The sequence below is a fragment of the Cololabis saira genome, chromosome 1 (assembly GCF_033807715.1).
Source record: "Cololabis saira isolate AMF1-May2022 chromosome 1, fColSai1.1, whole genome shotgun sequence".
In the NCBI taxonomy this organism is placed as follows: domain Eukaryota; kingdom Metazoa; phylum Chordata; class Actinopteri; order Beloniformes; family Belonidae; genus Cololabis; species Cololabis saira.
Genome location: NC_084587.1, coordinates 19,940,736 through 19,959,875, shown reverse-complemented (window position 1 = coordinate 19,959,875; position 19,140 = coordinate 19,940,736). Strand labels below are relative to the sequence as shown.

At 39.6% G+C, this 19,140-nt stretch overlaps 1 protein-coding gene across 1 annotated transcript in view; it reads right to left on the bottom strand.

Annotated features, from left to right (window-relative positions):
• tet2 (tet methylcytosine dioxygenase 2) overlaps positions 1–18,803 on the bottom strand; it is a 32,965-nt gene extending 14,162 nt beyond the window's left edge. Inside the window, exon 1 of the mRNA XM_061717295.1 lies at positions 18,400–18,803. The gene's annotated coding sequence lies outside the window, so the exon portion shown is untranslated. The remainder of the gene's footprint in view (positions 1–18,399) is intronic.
• Between the last annotated feature and the right edge of the window lie 337 nt (positions 18,804–19,140).

Below are 19,140 nucleotides of genomic sequence, written 5' to 3'. Positions count from 1 at the left end.
CAGTTTAAAATGTGCAACTAATCTGAGGTTTCTGTAAGGCTGTCATTTATTTAACCCTAACCCAGATGAGCTGGAACATTACTGCAGGTGACGTTCCTCGCCACCAGTGAGTGAGAGCAATGCAAATTGGAAACAAAACCTCTGCCGAACAAACAAATATCTGGATTCCCACATATTTGGCTACGGGTACGGCTGATCAGGCTAAAAAATACTGCCTTTGGAGAGTTATGATTATTTTTTTCAAATAGATTATTCTACTACATTATATTAGATTAGATTACATACTTTAAAAGTGAAACATTATGCAAAATAAAGCAATTATTATTTTATTACTATATATGAAATACAGATACCTTAACATTGAGCAGCATTTTATGTGATTACATGCCTCTAAGAAGTTAATTGAAAATCTTAAATCATCTTTTGGCACAACTTCCAGCTGTGTTCAGCTTCTTTTTTTTTTTTTTTTTTTTTTATAAAACGGACCAACCTATGGAAACTGTACAAGCATAATTGGATCCATCTTTGGATGTCATCCAAAGCTTTTGTGTTGGAATACACCTATCGCTTCACCTTACTGTAGGTCCCTTCTGGCAGATGTTTGCATATAATATTATTATGGGATGTTTCATTTGGCATGATTTTGCTGCACTGGTGACAATTATATACACATCTGGAACTTGTTACGGCTACTCATGTTTCTATATTAACAGCTGTTTCCTTCATAGGACTTGGTTTACCCAAATCTCGATGACCCATGTCTCTGAATGTCAAAGTGTCAATTTTTGCTAAAATAATCACAATACCATAAAAAGTAAAGAAATAAATACATTTTAAAAATCCATTCATGATGCTTAGCATATTTGATGTGAGATATTTAGGAGTGATTCTACAGATGGATAATACACATTGGGAAAAAAACAACCTCTTTGCAATCTAAATTACATAGCTTCAGTCAGACAGTCGAGCATTTTTCCCATTTTAAAAGTTAGTTGAGCTGATCAGGATTTTAGATTAATTTATATTTCAACCAGAAACGTTCAAGCAGTCATTCAAGACCCCAGTAAATCATGCACAGAAACAATACCTAGATTCTTGCAATGCTTGTGTGGACCAAGACAATAAGGAACGGGGCAAGCTGGCTGACTTAATGATCTCCGTCTCTGTGTCAGTCACCCTTCCACGACAGTAGCAGCCCTCCGGTCCTCCAAAGTTTGAGTACTAAATCTTCCACTAATGAGCCAAGCTGTTACAAGGCAGTCTGGAAGCTCCAAACGTTGTCACAACAGATCAGCCAGCTGCTTGTTAGCAGGTGGAGAACGGAAGCAGCAAAAACAAAGACGGCTCTCAGGTCAGTGGCAGCAGAGCCTTGATGGTTTTTATTCATCTCGACTCACTGAAACAAGGCCATCTTGAATATATAATATTGACCATTTCTTTCAGAAATACTTTAAGCCATGATCTAGACATAGGAAGAAAACCCATAAATTATAAAGAAAATATTTGAAGCAGTACATATGTTCTCTACATTTTACAAAATGTTTGGGCATTCATGTTTCTGAACCCTCACATGAGAAGCTATTGTGTCAAGCACTCAAATTAAACGACCACTATAATGCAGACGTCTTAACATGTCAAACTCTTATGTCAAACTGTGTGGGTGAAGAATGGGACTTGAAGACAAAGACTGATTAGCTAATCGGAGCGCGTGTAAAGTGCCCCCACAGAAGACCAGCCGGGCATATTAACCAGTAGTGATCCTGAATCTCATCTAAAATATTCTCCAAACATGTGGAGTTAGTATTTATGTATATATACCGTATATATATATATATATATATATATATATATATATATATATATATATATATATATATAGAGAGAGAGAGAGAGAGAGAGAGAGAGAGAGAGAGAGAGAGAGAGAGAGAGAGAGAGAGAGAGAGAGAGAGAGAGAGAGAGAGAGAGAGAGAGAGAGAGATAAATATATGTGTGTATGTATGTGTGTGGGTATAGAAAGCTTCCACATAATGACGCATTCAGGAGCCCAAATGAGGGAATCCCAGTTCCCGACCCCATGTGAGAACCTCATTGTTTTTTATCCCTCAGCACTGTCTGTAAATCAGTAACAATGTCAAGAGGTGAAGACTGGTGCTAAGCTGCTTTCAGGAGAGCTCCATTCCTCAGGGACACTCCAGAGTTTACAAAGCACCGACTGGAGCCAAGCAGCTTGTCACAGTTGGATACACCCACATTGACAAAAAAAAAAAAAAATCTTTGCACACCCAGAACAAAGCCAGAGATCCCAGCTGTGTGCACGTCTATCCAGGACTCCTACAAATATACAAACACACACACACCAATTATGCAGTGATTTCAGTCCAGCTTTAAATGAGTGCTTTAAGACATTTAACTCCAGTCTGTTTATTACCTTCTGGATATGATTCACAGAAATCTATTTTTGCAGAGCAAGTGGAGCGCTATGCTAAGCCATGGCACAACACTTTAGTTGCTGTAATGTGGATGACTGCTGGAGATTACAATGCTTTGATCTATTCTGGTTTTCTTTCTGGTGGTTAATAACCATCAGGGAGTGAGCGCTCTGTAACGGTTTAAATAATGCTTTAATTTTCTTGGATTGAAATGACTTCCCATCTTCCCATCTGTTGAATCTTTTGTTTTCCTCCAAAAGTCAGTTTCTTTGTGTCTGTGCGCTGTTTTTTTGCATCCCTCCCTCCCTCTCTCTCCCAACCTCACCTCTGCCCTGTAATTACACATAATGTTCATCTCAACTTACGCCTGCCATTCATCTATTCTCATTGTTTAGTGTACCGTCTAACCTGGGCAATTTTTAACCTGTTTAGACAATTCTTGCCAACAGTTGCTCTGAAGCCACGGTCAGTTGCAGCTGGAAGCTAAGTGTTGTAACTTTTCACAATTTCCGAGTGAAAGAAGAGGACAGCTAAGACAGACGTCTACCCCCCTCCCCGTAATCCTTTACAGGATACAGCAGATTTGGAAAATAAGTGGTTGGTAAGTACAAGAGGGAGTATCTTGCAACGGTTGGCAACCCCTAAAGATTTGAGCTCTTAAGCAACATTTATCAAGGCCTCAGACATTAACTTGTTAGATATTAACTGTCTGAACTTTAAAACTACTGATGCTCACAAAACAGAGGAAGACTGCAGCAAGATAACAGTGTTTTCACCAAACTGTTTCTTCAGTTTCACATGCAAAATAGTACCCAAAAAAACGGTTTGAGGTCGCACTGATGAGCTGAAAATTCCGAAAAAAATACACTGGATCGCATGAAAGACAAATTTGCAAAAGACCCTCAGGGAAATCTAGTCAAAACTACAATACAGTTGACAGTTTTACTGGTTTGTGTCACCTGTACAAATATGACCTGTACAGAAGAGTCATCAGAGGACCACAAAATTCAGGTTAAGTTGTTTGCATATTAATTTCTAGACTACGGTGATTCATTTTGGTAAAATGCACTGGTGAAGTTAAAATTGAACATCACAATGATGTTGGTAGGAAAATGTTACAAAGGGAACACTTTTCCCACCGTTAAGCATAAGGGTGGCTTGATCATGCTTTAATCATGCTTTAGTCAGCAGCACTCGCAGAGGGAAAACTGTTTTACTTTCAATCAAAAATCAGCAAATTCAGGAAAGCATCTGTTTAGAAAGCTCAACGTGAAAAGATACATTTTCCTTTGACTGGATAAAGACTCAAAATCCACATCAACTAACTTGTGAGGGAAAGTTTCACCAAGGCCCTCAAAGTTAGACTCTTTTTTTTTTTTTTAAGTCACTCAAGAACTCAAACCCTTTGCAGGCAATGAAGTTGATACTCTTAAGGGGTTTCATTATTGTAAACACCACTGGACAGGAAATGTTATTTTTTTAAATGTTTTCTTTAGTTTTTAACTTTTAGAGATGAAGTTATGTATTTCTTGCTTTTGATCTTCCCATTAAAACAACAGCTACTTTTGAACAAGTGTGCACAGACCTTTGCATGGGACTGTACTCACTGCCATTTACAGATGGTCATTTGTTTAATTCCTTTGAAGCCCGAGGCCAAAGATGGACACAGTATGAGCAGTGTTGGGATATAACGGAAACTTCTTCATAGTAGTCTTGGAAAATTTGTCCCCTGATATTTCTGAAAATTATCTAAATTATCTAAAAATGTCTCCAAAATGGAATGGCATTTTTGTCGTCAAGGGTAAGTAAACTCCTTTGTCTCAGTAAGAATGTACACATTTACCTACATTTGCTCGGCTTATAAACTGCTCTAACATTTTAAGACTGATCTACCTCACACAATTGCACATTTTGATACTGCGCCAATTCTGAAGATTTGGAGAAAGGGACCATTTTTTAAGTTAAAAGGTAGTGGAGTATATTATATCGAATTATTGAGGGAGGTGCTTTCCACTCTGTGATGCTACGTGGCGCTAAACATCCTTTCGCGTTGGCATTCTTCCGGTTAGTTAGAACAATTAGTAAACAAACACGGCAGATTTGAAGCAGACGTATAAGGAGGACAAATGCCAGAATCGTTCGAATTAGACCGCATTATCTGGTACTAATAGCTTGATTTCAAGAGCTCCAGTAAGGTTCAACTGCAGCCCGACTAAGGTTTAAACTTGGCTTTTAAAACTTCGTTATCAGTGGGCAATAATTCAACTTTCTGTTAGTGCGTGTTAACATACTGACTGTCTAGCTCTTGCACTATTCTGACAGCAACCCCCCCCCAAAAGAAACTGCCAAAGTAACCTTTGACTCCTGTCTTGTTCATCTTTTGCAACAGCAACAACAATTAGGTATTGCTCTATGTTACTCGTACAAATAAGAGGATAAATCTATCTCACAGAGCTACAGTTGATATCATGGTAGAAGTGACTGACTCAAGACTGTAATGGCAAAGGAGTGTCTCAGCCGAACGAGTGAAAATTTTGGACGGTGTGGTAAAAGTGGCTTAGTCTCCACACCTATAGGCGAACCCTCTGAGCTCAAAATAAAAACAAACAAAAAAACCTGTAAATGTTTTTTTGGTGCTGTATTAAGTAATTGGTCTAAGCATTTGCTTAAGATTCCCCCTGAATATCACCCAGGGAGGTGTTCTTGTCATGTTCAACTGGAAGGAGACCCAGGACACACTGAAGAGATTATACCTCCTGTCTGACTCGGGACTGCCTCAGTATTCCCCAGGTAGTCCTGGAGGGAAGGACAGTCTCTTGCTCAGTTACTCTCGTTTTCTCTTCCTTACTTTTTCAATTATTATTTTTTTGTTAAATTTTGTTACATGCAAGCTGGCTTCATCTGTAACCCATCTTTCCTGATATGTGCCATAAAGTGTTACGCAGATGCTGCGAGAGACGGTCAAAACAGAGGTCTATTGTTATTTTGCCAATAGTAGGGATGGAAGACCATGAGATTTTGACATGCTTCCTAAAAATACAGGAATATTCCATAAAATGAAATTGAAAGAGATAATTTGGCATGAAAAAACTCTTTGGTGTTGCTTTAAAATTCATTATTTGGGTTATGGAAGATTCAACCACTGTCAGAGTTCTTTACAGGAGGAAGTAATACTGACACATTTAAGTTTCAGTTCCTCCATCAAGGTAAAATCTAAGGCATTGGTGAGATATCAGTGCCATATGTTCATGTTTTAGCAGGATCACGCCCAAACTATGTAGCTGAACTTCTTGAAACTTGAGGAGGATGTAGATACAGGAAAGAGATTATTTATTTTGTCGATTTGTGAGTATTGTTCTTGAGGTCGGGGATGGACTGTGAAATTTTATAAAATGTTATTTTTTGGAGTAATATTGAATGTTATTATATGTTTTTAAAATAGGCATTGTTGAGGAGAACCATGGTTTGGACTGAAAAACGTTTAAGAGTTTTCAAAAATAGTTTTGTATGCACTAGTTTATAAATGATCTGCAACAAATATAGGTGTTGAGAATATTCTACCCAATTTCTGCGTGTGAAGCAATGATTTGTCTTGCGCTGGCCCCACATTCAAACATTTTTTGTAACTCCCAGAGAGAGCTTGTGAAATATGAGAACTGCTACAGTAGATGTGGACTGTTTGGCGTGACTTGGCAGCCTCATGAGACATTCACTACCACAACAGCTGCTCGGAGACTCCGGTCTCCGTACGATCAGGTGGAAGCCTATATCCAGCTAAGTCAAAGAGCCTTGCTGCTAAAAAAAAAACCCAAAACAGATAAAGTGAGATGTTGTGCAGACTTGTAAATCTAACCCACACCTACTAAGCCCCACCAGTATTTGGTAGAATAGTCCCAAGAATAGACCATACTCTCAAGTGCATACTTCCTTTTCTTCGCTGAAAGGGGCCAGTTGTATTTTCCTGTTTGAAAGATAAGAAAAGAAAAGCACGCACAGAGTCTAGAGACTATAAATTTCCAGAGAGCTCAGTAAAAGTAACGTGCAGATGCCTTTGCAGCTAAGTCACATGGAAGTCTAATCTTTAATACTATTATCAGCAGTCGTATTACTTGACAAGATTTTCTGTGACTGCACTCTTATCACTCAGTTTGTCTGCTATAACTGCCCTAACATAGCAAGCTTAACCCAGAAAAGGCAGACTACAGGAACAGCCTTTAGTATCAGCAACTTTGCTTGTCATGTTTCTGCTGTTGCTGGAGTATTGCTTAGATACCGTACTCTCTTTTTACTTAAAACAACATAACAACAAAATGGAGAGTGAATGTTAGGTCAGTTTTAATTCTCATTTGTAGCATACCTTTTTTATATGTCAAAAAGTAGATATAGGGTGTTGTGTTCTGGCTGACTAGAGTTGCCAGTCTGCTAGACAGCTGAGCTGCCAGTGAAACCTCATCCTTAGCAACGCTTTACTAGTGTAATTAGGTCAAATGACTTGCATGACAGTGTTTTAATTCCCCCTTGTAAAAATAGAGCTGAACTCAGAGCTCCACAAACCTAATGACCTCTGCCGGCATTGTCACAACTCTGCATTCCTGCCGACTATGTGAAGAAAACAAACACTAATAAACAGTTCTCAGTCTCCCGATGATCATCCCTCATAACACTGAGGTTTCTCTGTTAATACACTTTAACATCCCTCAGTCTGATGGATTAGAGTTGTAGTTTCGGATGCCATGTCAGTGCATTGGAGTAGTGGGAAGAGTAGGTTGCCTTCCAACCCGAGGGTCGTTAGATTGATTTCCAGCCCTATCACATGCCAATGTGTCCCTGGGACAGGACACTCAACCCTACATTCCCCTGCAATGTAAAAACATAGCCACCAAGGGGTCACAAGGCAGTGTTCAAAAAGTCTGGGGAGGGTCATGTCAGAGAGAGCATCTGACATAAAACCTATCCCAAATCAATAAGCGGAACACTAAAAACTATTGTCATGACCCTTCAAATGGAAAAAAGCCTGAAGACGTTGCTGGTTTTTGTACAATAATTCAGTAGACCGCCTGAGCCTGCTATGTCGACATCAACAAGGGAACTCGTGAACAGTCAGGATTGACTCCACTGGAGAGAAATGTTTGGAGAAAAGTTAAAGGAGTGCACCATGTGAAGCAGTTGTTTCACGTGTCGTCAGGGACGGCCAGCCGCTCAACAAGCACAAAAGGACAGATGTTCATTCATGTTCCACAGCTCACTGGGTCTCTTTATCGGGCACCTCACACTTGTGATTCATGTCACATGGCATACTCGAGCAGTGTGCCCGTGGTCGGTTGTACATTCTGACTTTTTCTACGAGTCTGACCATATGACGCTAGCTGCCTATGAAACAAAAGATCCCTGTGTCTTCAGTCAGCTTTAAACACAGGGCAGAGGGTTGTAACCTTTTCTCCTCAGTTCTTGTATGTTGTTACACATGTGGCCACTTTTTGGACAAACATGGCCTTATAGATGTAAAATGAAATTCATTGTTACATTGTATCACAGGGAAATATTGTACCACTGGGAATCTACAAGGAAACAGCCCTCAGATACTTACCAAAAGGGTCAAAAGGGAAAGTGACAATGGTGATAAAATTGTAAATGAAAAAGAACACATCTCTCATCCAAGAAATAGCCTCACAGTCAACTCACTGTACAACTTTTCATTTATTTTATTCTTTATAAAAAAGGAAATAATGAAGTGTGTCATTGTTTTACACTATCCACATTTCAAAAAATCCTTCTCATAGGTTTTGATGTAAATATCTGCTTTTTTGCAAGTGTAAAGCTTCTGTTTTCTATTAAAATGGAGATCCTTTGTGTCGAATACTGCTAAGAAGCAGATACACATGAAGGTTATTACCTGGAATGCAGAGCTTGACATTCAGAGTTACTCACGTGACACATGTTGGTTCCATTAATAACAGAGGTTTCTGCAGAACGGGTTTGACTCTGCATTGCACAACCTCAGGTCTAGTTTTTCTGTCAGTTAGAGCAGAGCAGTTACCTGTTTTTAGCTGTTTGTGGTTTAAACACTATATTGTGACGTGATAATGGTTGTGTCACATGGCGGCCTGGAGCAACAGACGCGTTTGTTCTCCCCCCCTCCCCCTTCAATGGTTGGTCAAAACTAGAGCAGAACTGCAGTTAGAAACAGCTTCCTGAGCAACTGAACCTACACATTCTTCCAATTAAATATGATCAAAAAATGGATTTGTGGAAAGACATATGCATGCAAAGAAGAAAAATTAAATCCAACTCAGAGACTTGATTTCTTTTCTTTGTGTCGGATGAACAAAGTAAAAGACTACACAGAGACAAAGAGGACACCAACTTCTGTTTGTAATTTCTTCCCTAGAGAGCCTCCTCCCCCTCCATATGATGAAGGGATGTGTATAATCGACATTGTTCTTTATGTCTAATGTAAGACAGATGTGGCTGACATTTGGAGGTCCCCAATGCAGTCTCTGTGCTCCCGCAGCTTTTTGTCACATTGCCTGTTCTGATCCTATTTTGACATTAATGCAAACTGCAGCATTATTTGAGGTAAGCAATTATGAAACGGCTTGAACTTATGGTAGTTACGGTGTTTGAAATCATTCCTGCACATTTTTGATTATCAGTCTTTTTATAAATGCATCTTTCTGGAAAATGCTACACAAGAAAACACTTGCTTTTTTCTTAAATCAGCCAGGATTGGATGAATAGGTAATGGGTGACTGGTTGAAGTCACCAAGAGACAATTTCCAGAGGTTTTCATTACAGCCTGCACAACCTGCCATCAAGTGAATGACTTACAACAACAAATTCTTGCAATGGTTGGCTCAGAACAGAAATCAGGAGCATTTCGAGGTGAAACATTTACATGGAAGCACAAACACTTGAACAGATTAGCAAGTTCCAAGTTAACAGTTAGATGTCTTGTGGACTTTCCTTGTAGTCAAAAACAATGAACGTGGAGAGCACTCCATTTTCAACTTAAACGTTTTAATAACTGCATTTTGCCAGAGCAAGGCTCAAAATTGCAAAAATAGTTACACTACCTGAGCGACACATCATGCTAGGTCATGCTAGGTCTTGTACAACATAAGACTGTCCCACAATGTGTTCCAAAATGTTACATACCTAAAGTACATATTAATTTGCTTACATTTTACATTTGTTTTGAATTGCAAATTTATGTTTTGTGAAATTGTGACAAAAGTTATATTGCATAGCATTTTAAAAACGGATGATAATGTGGGAGGAGAGGCCAAAAGGAGGACTAACCCTCAAGTTACACCAAACACAAAAAAAAAACAGTTTGAGTTTGAGTCCAACCATTTATTGTTGAAGGGCTTTCTACCTTTATTTGTGGTTTGTTAGGGTTTGGAATTAAAAGTAAAAATAAAATACATGGATAGCCTAAGAGTGAAATACACATTGTTTAGCTTAAATTCTGATAAATACACAGTTACAAGTTGGCATCATGTCATATGAATACTGCCTCATGTAAAACAGTAGGTAAATAAAAAGGATCTGCGTTTCTTTATTTTCTTTGTAAGACCAATATGTTTAAGTCAGGTGGATAAATACGCCTGTTGCATGTTTTCTTTTGGGGAAGGCAGAGAGAGGTAACATTTTTAACTGGCAGCATTATAATAATTCTAAAGCACTATTTCACTGATCAATTTTACAGAAACATTTCAGAGGCAAATCTACCCTAGGTCTATTATAAGAAAAAAAAATTTAATTAAAGCAGTTTAGAGTTGGAATGAAATATACATTTGCACCAAAATAGTAATGTTAGAGGGTACTGGAGTTGTGCCTGAATAAACTGCTATTTTAAGCCTCTGACAAGTTCAGTGTACAAAAAGCATATAAAAAGCACTTTATGTACAGGAAGATCTCCTTCTGGTCAACACCATCTTGTTATATGTCCCTACTATAAGTTGACTACCAAATGTTGTGCAAACTACTCTCAACAGACACAAATGAATGTAGTTCATGGGCTCTAGTCCATGAAACTGAATCAATACTTTCATATTTTTAACAAATAGGCACCAGAGGCTCCCTTTGTTTCTGTTGAGTGGTTTGTGTGACATTTGGCAGTAAATACGTACAGACTTAGAACGAGGCGACAACAATCAGAAGTAGATCTGCCTTCGCAAATAGTCCTTTTTATATACACTTAGTGTAGATTTACAGAATTACAATTACATCGGTTTCTCTGTAGGGACCTTATTGCCACTTAAGTAGAATGACATTTTAAAGTCATGTCAGAAATGTGAAATAGCTGTTTATTTTGTTGTGGGTCTAATGCCCTAGATGCAACCATTAATTGCAATTGTCCTGCAAATGTGTACTCCATTCTCTCTCAAAACCGCTTTGATTCGATGTTGATTTGAGAAAAAAAGGATTCTTTAACACATAAGAGTCACATGGGGAAAGTAGTGGTTGGTTCATACTGTATTTGATCATTAAAAGTCACACAAACCTCTTTGAGAAAATGGATGAATATTTTGTGGTTTGTTTGAGCAATCCTTTCTGGGTTTTTTTAATGTGCGAGGGACAAGAAGCTAAGTTGTTTTTTTAGTATCTATACTTATTTACACTATTTGATTCAAATCCTGTACAGTTACTAATAAACCCTTCAGGATCATTGCCAGCATGTCACACATTTAGACTACAGCTCACGTTCTTGAAAACAAGCTGATAGATGGCTCTATGTGACACTTTTATACACTTCAAAATTTGGAGTAAATGTTTGAGTTTCACCCCATGATTCAACAAATGTGAAGCAACCACATCAATGGAAAAGGTTAGTTCTGAAAAAAAGGTTTCCCTGTAGACAACAATCATGTGAGTAACTCAACGTCTTTTGGTGAGGGACAAACCCCACCTCTGTACATTTCTGATACAACTTGTTTAGCAGGTATTCTGGGAAAACAGATAACTCGCTCACACATAACATCCTGCTAGCGTGTGCTGCTGTCGCCTACTTAAGTCACTCTGATCTGTTCTGCATTATGAGTCATTTAAATAATTTAAACAGCTTAAATAATTTGTTTAATTTGATTACTTGGTTAACTCTGAAACTGCCACAGTGAGTGCTCATATCAGACCAGAATACCATAGATCCAGTCTGTTAACCATCAGCTGTCAGTAAAACATTGCCTTTGCACACATTTACATTCATTTCACCAGTGAGCGTTTCACAGAACAGGTCAACCCAGATGATAAACAGCAGTTGAACATTATCTAACATCTAACTTAAACCTGTTGGTCTTGGATTTCTTTGTCCTCTTCAAGCACCACAGTCTGATATACAGCCTGCCTTGCTGTCTTGGAAGTTTCCTCAGCAAAGCTCACGCAGAGAGTCTAAACCTTCTTTGTGCCTTCAAGCTGCATCACATGGAGACTTAAGAAATGAGCTCCTGTGCATACAAACCCAGTGACCTGCCCCCCTCCCCTGCACCCTCAAAGTGCAACGCTTCCCCGTCCGAACTGTCTCTCTCTCTTTTCCCTGCAACCCTTTGTCCATGCAACAGTCAATATATCTGACTAACATGATGAACTGTGCACAGAGCAAAGTTAATTTCTTTCTGAGTGCACAGTAGCCATGGCGACCATCTTATGAGCGCTTGAAAGCCCATCTGGTCAAAACATTAGCCCAGCGCGGCTGACTGCAGAATAGGCTTTGCTGCGGTGTGCACATGTGCTTTATGCATTGATCCTGCCAGTTATTCAGTAGTGCCACATATTCAGAAACCTGTATTTTTACCCCCGCCAGACAGGACCTTCAAAGTTGCAGTTCACAAATGTAATGCAATCAAACTTGTGTAGCATACATATATATATATATATATATATATATATATATATATATATATATATATATATATATATATATATATATATATATATATATATATATATATATACTATGTAATGATGAAGGGTTGTTGGGGTCGGGTTTTGAGTTTGTTATACCTTTGTCATACATGGTTCTGGTGTTTTTCTGGTGGGATCTGGGTTCAGTTTGATGTTTTATGTTCTTGGTTCTTTTCTTGTTTTTCTCTTCTCTGAGCCTGTCTGTTTCTGCCATTTTCACTTCCTGTTTTACTTTGAAGGTCTGGTTTTTTTTTTCTTGTTTTCTGTTTCCTTGGCCTCATCGCCCTGATTCTTTGCACCTGTGGCCCGCCGGTTCCATCTGTGTTTCTACCTGTCTGTTTTGGCATCCCGTCTGTTTTTTCAACCCCTGTTCGTCATACCGGTCTGTTTGACTCCCTGGTCTGTTTAGCTCCCTGGCAGTGTTGTCTGTTTTTCTTGATTCATTTGTTTTTTTCCTTGAGCTTTGGAAGTGGAGGTATTTCTTTCTTTTTTTTTTTTCCTGGATTCCTGACTGAGCAGTGCTTTGCGTTATAATAAAGGACTTTGTTTGTACTCCTGCCACCTCATTTCCTCCACTTGGGTCCTCACCACAACGTTACCACAAAACATACTCCTAAATGAAATCTATGAGAAAATAAACACATCCTACACAATTCAGTTCTTTCCCCACTGAACACAACCAGGAATGAGACCAAAAGCTAATTTGCAAATCCAAATGATGACCAAATGGTTCTTGGTTTGGCATCTAATTAGCTTATATAAATATATATTTAGCAAACACCCCACCTGTGAAAAGTAAACACGGCACAGGGAAACTCAAACTATTCTAACAGAAGTGAGATAGGACTCACAAATGACTGCCAGTAAAGTTTAAGTGGACAGATTTCAATGCATTCAAAAACCTGTGTTTGTTTTCTTAGCTGCACTCCCATTTTAACAGGGGTCCAGGGTAAAAAACGTAGAAGGCTGGACATAAGCAAATGTTTGCATATACTGCAAAGCAATGGTGATGAAGAATGAGTAGTGACAACTTTCGCTTGAGGAGGACACTGAGTCGGGCGAACCTCATCTTCTTCCCACATTAAATCCAATCAGTTTTTCAGATCTAACCCACCTTGTTGTTGGGTTGTTCCTGGGAACGGAGATATGCTTCAACAATTTAGACCCCGTATAATTACCGTAGACCCCACTAATGGAGACGGGCCTTTTCAACAGTTCATGGTAGTCATACCCACAATAACTTATTCTATTCAGTTTCAATTTGGTTCAGTTGAATTGACCTGTGTTTTTATAGCCCATACTTCCATATGGTGCAAATCAATTCTGTCATTTCTCAAAGGTTAAGAAATAAATGGGAAATAACTATTTAATCAATTCTGTCATTTCTCAAAGGTTAAGAAATAAATGGGAAATAACTATAACCTGTGTAGAAAGTTTCCCATCTGTCATCCATCTCAAAGTGACTTTCCAGCCACTCCACTTTTTTAGACAGACTCCAGCTGGTTCACTTATACATTCCGATAATGAAACTTTATATTGAGCTTAGTAGGCTAAATTAGTGATGTCATTGGAGGCCCTCAGTCGCCTATATTTCTAACGACAGTCGAGGCCAGCTGTGTCCTGACTGGCCTTGTGTCCACAACAGCACCCAATGGGTCCAAACCTTTTCATTGGCAGTTAACTTTACAGTTTATATTTAAGAGCCATAACAGAAGGGGGGGAAACTAAACAGAAATATTCTTGAAGATTGCTTTGGGTCCTTTTAGGTCACACTGTCATGACAGTTTTGCAGGTCATGATAAAGAGATTACTCATGATTTGATCAGGCATTTATTTACTTTTTTATTTTCAGTAATAATGTATTTTGACAGTTCCCTAAAAGTAAGTTTTCCCAATGAATGTTTTTTTTAATATTAAGCCCTTATCACTGTGGCTTGTTTAATTGGATCCAATAGATTTCTATACATTTTGACATTAAAGTCTCATTGAGGGTGAGATCTTAACATGAGGTGAGGTTACTTTCAAATATTTGGAAGGCCAGTTTATATATAGTCTGTGTATTTTGTCACCTCGATGAAGTCGTGTTTGAAAAGCCACATCCTGCCATGTCTTCGGCTGATAATTACAGTTTTTTTCAATATAGAGTCTCCTTGAAGAGATCGATCTTATACATGCGTTCAAAGAGGAAGATTTCCAGTTCCGTAGTCAGAAAAGGTCCATAAGAATCAGTTCCAACCCGGTTCCTTCAACATATGAATAATTCATGTAATGCATTTCAGCGCAGTGGTAAGTACCACTTTGTGTCATCTTTGGAATTGATATGCCCCGTGCTTATGGGTTTTCTGCTTGAAATCATGCAAATGTTGCAATTTTGGTTGTCGCCGACACAAAAGCAAGCGAGCAGCGACTATCGCATCCAAGGAGATTGGCCACGCGTAGGAGGGGCGGCCTGGCGAGAAGCGGGAAGAGATGCTATTCGCTTTGGGGGCGGTTATGTAACGACTCACTCGCCGCTCTCTGAGCGGAATTCCAGGATAGTGTTTGTAAACAGAACGGCCATGTGCGTAGACTCACGTGGAGGAAGCTTTTGCCCTCGCTGTCTCACCCCTGAGGTAAACCCTGACATCGATACATGCTTGCAGGGCCAGCAGCACTCTCTCCAGCTCTGTGCCACTCAAACACAGCCTTATCACTCTCACTCCATAATTACGCCTCGGCTCGGCTAACAACGCACAGATTGGTGGAAGGAAGGGGAAGGCCACAAGTTACATTCGGAGTTCATGGTTTACAGCATGTGGTGTGGCGATTACAAATCCCACTTTTGCATCTTAGACTCATAAAAGCATTATTACTAGCTTACAGTACAAACTCACTACCAGACCTCTCCCAGTGTCTTTAACAAGGGAGGGCCTCTGCGAGACGGGGCGCTGAGATTCTTCGTGGATTCTGGATCTGGTTTGGCTCATTTTTACACGAGATATTGTGTGATATGGCTTCTGGTAAAAAGACATTCTCATAAACATGTACCGTACTCCCTCCAACCCACAATAAGTTTGTGCAGAGCTGGTGCGTTCATCAGTCTCCAGAACAGCAAAGTAGATAGTAAAAACAATGCAAATGTAATGGGAAATAAAATAGCATTAAGGCATTTGCAAACATAACATTTTTGTGTTTTTGCCTTTCGTCAGTAGGAAAAATCTCACAGCTGTGCACTCTGACTGATGAATTTTGGGCAAATGTGTGTAAACAATATGTTACCACTGTGATTCCTTTTCGGGAGCGCTAGAGTGTGGTTTGGTGCTTTGCAGGAAAAAAAAAAATCCACCAGCACACAAGAGGGAAATCAATATTGCAGAAATCAATACCATTCTCTGTAGCTCTCCATTTTGTCTAGAGATAGCAGTTGAGCTATGGCCAGCTAGAAGAATGTGCAATCTATAATGTCTAACCTACAGCCTGTTTCTGTGTCGTTTGCGCAACAGCCTCTGGGTGGAAAAATGATACGTGGGCTGTGCAGAGCCGGGTCAGAGGTGAAGGCTTGGGTAAGGGCTTGGGCATTGTAAGTGGACAGCATTGTTGTAGAACGCTATGGCAACTAGACATTCTTCCCAAAGGTGATATTGTCTTTGCCCTGGGAGTGACTTAGAGGGGGCTTATGGCCATGACGAAGGAGCAATCCAACCGCGCGGCTTTATCTGTAGGTGTGGATAGATGAGAGGAGCTATGTGCATGTGATTGATCTGCACGGCCCTTCCCCCACTTTGCCCCCTGTAGCCCTCAATGCTCTGGTACCTTTCAGCTACTGACTTAACAGCAGCCACGCAAAGACCAGATTTAGAATATCCAAACAGTGTGGTGGATACAGTCTCTCATCCCACTTTCATGAGATACAATGTGGAATTGGCTGTGTTTTAATGTATTTTTGTGAGCCAGCTCTTACAGACAGTTATCTAATGTGCTCATTTAAACTTTCATTTATAGACATCATAGTCAATAACAATGTGTGCCATATCAAACATAGTTATGCCATTGCATCACATAGGTTCACCACATAATGTGTGTAAAAGGTTTCGTGAGAGCTTGTTACTAAAATGGGATACTCTCCCACTACAAGCTTTTTTTGAGTGTAAAGTATGTGTGTATGTGTGTGGGGGGTGTGGGGGTGGGGTGGGGGTCATGCTCTGCAGAGGTGACCACAGAAAAATGGGAATGGGAATGTTTTCCAGAAAATAGTATTCTGTTTTGTACGCTTGCATGAAAGCTTGTGTCACACGTATAGTCACATTACAAGCAGCTGACTTTTTCTCTCTCTTTTTTTTTAACTTCACAGCTTCCTTCACTTCTTTAAAGCCTCCTTTATCCATGCAGCTCCAGTGTCAAAACATCTCTGGTAGTTGTAAGTACCTGCATACATGTAAATGTGGAGGTCCTCACACAACCCTCAAGTTACAATACGATTAAAAGTCAGTCATTATCCTTCACATTGCAGACTTGCTTTACTCTGTGACCTGAGGCCATACCCCGGCTACATTATAGCTGTAGTTGGAATACACAAGCACAATAAACAAACTCTCCCTCTTATTCTAATGAGCTATTCAGATGTTAATCTCAGAGACACCCATAGCGAATTCAGGAGAAAAAAACAACTAACAAACAGTTAGATATTCACTAATTGAAGAGAGGCGCGAGGTCCTACAGCAACTCGGAATTAACATGTTGCTATCACGTAGTTGTTATCATGTGAAAGTGTCAGAGGATAGAGGTGATTATCTCCATGCTATGATGCTATTATTGGAAGTGGATTTTCTATTTATGTAAGCATGTTTTCAAAAAATACTTACACTAAACAAACATTTGAAGAAAAATCAAATGTTCTACTTTTAATTGCCAGTAATTTGCCAATAGCTCACTTTTCAAATAAGCACATCAGTTTAGTTATTGTTAGACTTAACTGTTTGTGAAATGTTACATCAGTATCAGTTTAAGTTAAATTTGCTCTTTTTTAAATCCATTTTATTTTTTAAAAATATATTTCTTGGTGTTTTCTGGCAAGCAGCCCATTGTTTAGCTTCAAAAAAAAAAGGAAAAAAGGGCAAATCTGCTCCAACATTAACATTCTTGTGTCCCTCACTTAATGGTGCAGTGGGATTGGGTTTCATTTCCTTCAGAGGATTCTGACCTTGCCTGCCTCCTGGACGCTCTGCCACCACAATTCTCCCCTCCTCTGGTTTTTTTTTTCCTTTCTTTTTTTTTTCTTTTTTGGTTTCTCAGAGGGATTTGCCTTTGTGTGTCTCTGTCATTCAGTGGTGAAAGCAATGAAAGCCGACTCACGGAGATACACTAAGCCAGAAGCCGATCCTGCCTTACTGCCGAGCAGACGCTATGCACTCAGAGCTAGACAGTGTCCATGTTGAATTTTTTTTTTTTTTTAAACTCTGCTACATACATTCCTGTTGAACAGAACAAACAAGGACAGACAGAGCACTAGATATAAAAACAGGGACATACACTTCCTGCATCTGAACACATTTGATGAAACATCCTTGTTTCTGTCACAGCCACTGATTACTCATAAATGTTCAAAGTATGCCCAGTTTGATAAAACTCACAAATATGAAAGGAAATATATTTCTATCCCTTCCCCTGAAACATATTCAAAAGACCAGGCTGATAACAAAGCAAGGTTGAAATGTTCAGGAACAGCCATTTAAATTATGCCTCCAGAAGAAAAGTCCTGGACAAGCAGAGGCTAGAAACATTTAATGTGATACATTCAAAAACAGCATGACTGTGGAGTGAACACAGGACACACAGCACAAGACAGACACTCTCAGTCTTTCCATTTCTGCCGGCAAAAACAAAAGGAAAATGTCAGCCATGTTGGAGTAGCTTTATCTAATATCCCCTCCTTATTATGTTGGCTCTTGCTTTCTACACTGGGGGACATCTGTTATGCTTCACCTGATTAAACAAAAAAATTAAAATAAAATACAACCAACAGAGATACACTTAAGGTTACAGAGGGAAAGGGGTCAAGAGAGGATTAACATATTGAGCAAATTCTCACCTTCTTTTTATGTCCCTCCACTTTGTAGAAATCCCAACAAAATGTCTCGATCTCCTCTTTAACAAATCCTAAAGGGCAGCCATCTTGCCTCCTTCTGTTCTATGAAAGAGTCTATCCTCCACATCAATATTCATGGAAACCACTCTGACGTTGGCTCTCATCATCAGGAGAAGCCCGGGTGTCGCTGTTTTGCCGGCCTGAGAAGCACACTCATGTCTGACTCTCGCGTAAGGCAGCCGTGACACACAAAGTGGAAAAATGATGTGTTTGCAGCTTGGAGGGAAGAGCCTTGCTTTGGTGACAAGCTGAAATAATCACAAAAACACTTTCTGACTGAGTCCCTCTCACACAAAGACACAGTTTTTTTCCTCCCCTCAGCTCCCTCTTTTTTTTCTCTTCTTCCCCTCAGCCGTACACAGTAGTGAACACTAAGCACTGGACTGGATTCAGTGAAAAGACAGGACTCCACCCCCCGGTGCACTTTTTTTTGTTGAATATTGCACTGGTCTCAACTGTCTGTGGCAGAGGAGAAGCTTCCTCCACCCACTTCCTTTTTTCAGACAGGAAACCATGTGACTCAGGGTTTTTCCCTCCTTTTTCTGTTTGCCTATCTTGACATTTTTCTTTTTTCTTTCTGTCAGAGGTTACAGAACTTCCCCTCTGATGCAATAAGTGCCTACGTTTTCAGAGCATTTCAGCAACAATCACATGCAAGCCGGTGCGGAGTCACGTCCAACGGCT